Source organism: Zeus faber (assembly GCF_960531495.2).
Source record: "Zeus faber genome assembly, chromosome: 1".
NCBI classification, from domain to species: Eukaryota; Metazoa; Chordata; class Actinopteri; order Zeiformes; family Zeidae; genus Zeus; species Zeus faber.
This window is the reverse complement of record NC_137193.1, coordinates 45,556,268-45,558,082: the sequence shown is the minus strand read 5'-3', so window position 1 is coordinate 45,558,082 and position 1,815 is coordinate 45,556,268.

Genomic DNA, 1,815 nt, shown 5'->3' with positions numbered 1-1,815 from the left:
TGTGTCGGTGAAGCACGAACGTTCCGCTACTTTGAGTCAAATTTTGTCGGTATTTCACTCATTTAGGCTTCATATGCAAATTGATATGGATGAAACTTGAACCACACAATGTTTGAGATGTTCCGGTTTTAACGACACCTCAACCTCATCTCTGTAGCTTCTGCAGTTGTTCTGTTCCAGACAGATTTAGCCCAAAAAATTCTGAGGAAAACATGAAAATCCAATAGGGTTCCCTAATAATAATATTATACTTGTTTTCAGCACTTACATATATTGTATACTCTATACAGGCAAGCAGAAAAGAGCATGCTTGAAGATCCCACCGGAGAAGTGGGCGTCGTCATCATCACGCTTTCAGTGATACTGACCTTCTCAGAATCTGGGTAAGATTCAAGATTCAAGATTCAATATTTAAGAGGTTTATTTGTCACGTACATATACATACGGTCATACATACAGTATATGCAGTGAAATGTCATGGCACCCGGAGATTACGCACAGTAAGCTCTAAAAATACTAGAAATTCTAAAATGTGTGCAATCAACACGAGGCGCTGGCGCAGGGGGCCACAAAGGGCGTTGCCACAATTGCGATTCTGGATTCTATAATTATATAATAGAATTCATTGTCTCTGTTACAGTTACATTCCAATATAAAGATTTTTGTTTTAAAGTTCACCAGCTATTTGACAAATGTCCCAAACTGTTGGACTGGTTAGATTGGTGAAGAGCAGCTGCCAAGTTATTGAGCCATTAAGTGTGTGAGTGTGCATGTAGAGTGTATATGTTGAACCGGGTCTACGTACATGTGTGAGTCTGAGTGTGATCCCACATCCATACATGTGTATTTATGGTGTGGTTTTCCACGCAGCTCCCCACACACACTGGTCTCCTTTGTTCCCATTAGCCAGGCTTCGCAGTCCAGCTCCGGCCCTCACTCACCGCGCTCAAATATCAGGTGCACAGAGTCCCCCAGTTCACATTTCACAGGTATTTCCTGATGAACCCATCACACTTGTAATGCCTGCCTTGTTTTATAACCTCTGAATTGGGGAACCAGAGCTGTTTTAGCCCTTCAGCATTTACTTTTTTTCGGAAAAGAATGCTCGACAGGTACAGTATATCCATGCAATGCGCCAACCATCTCAACGTTTAGGTGTTTAAGTTACCTTTCTGAGTAACTTTTTGTGACGGTAGATTTTTTCCAACTTACAATATCACATTTCTAAAACTTCTGTAAGTACATTATTATGTTGAGTTTTAAAGGTTTTCTCGCCAAATGTTTGTTTAGTTAGTTCGTAAATATAACCCATTTATATAATTATACAACTTAGGAGCAGAGTCATTTTTTCCTCCTCTTCCTTCTCACCATTTTGACTATTCCAAGTAACCACAAGATATTTGAAAACCGCTTCCCGTTATGAGGTTTAGATATTTTCACAAACTTGGCATGTCTCTCTTCATCTTTCTCTATATGTTCCCTTCTTTCCCTTTTTCCCTTTAATGATTATTCTTTCCATCTCTTTTTCTCTTCTCTTCTCAAATGATTGCAGTGGTTTCTCCTACTTTCTTTCACATACATTCCTTTATTTTGCATTTACTGTAGCTGTTTTATCCCCTCGCCTCTTCGCACACTCACACACGCACACACGCACACGCACACACACACTCACACACACACACACACACACACACACACACACACACACACACACACACAGCACTCAGGGTGTGCTGGATGACCGTGTCAACAGAGCTCTTATCCACTGGACGCAGGGTAAATGTGGAAGCAGGTTCTGAGCCTCTCTCTCTTCTG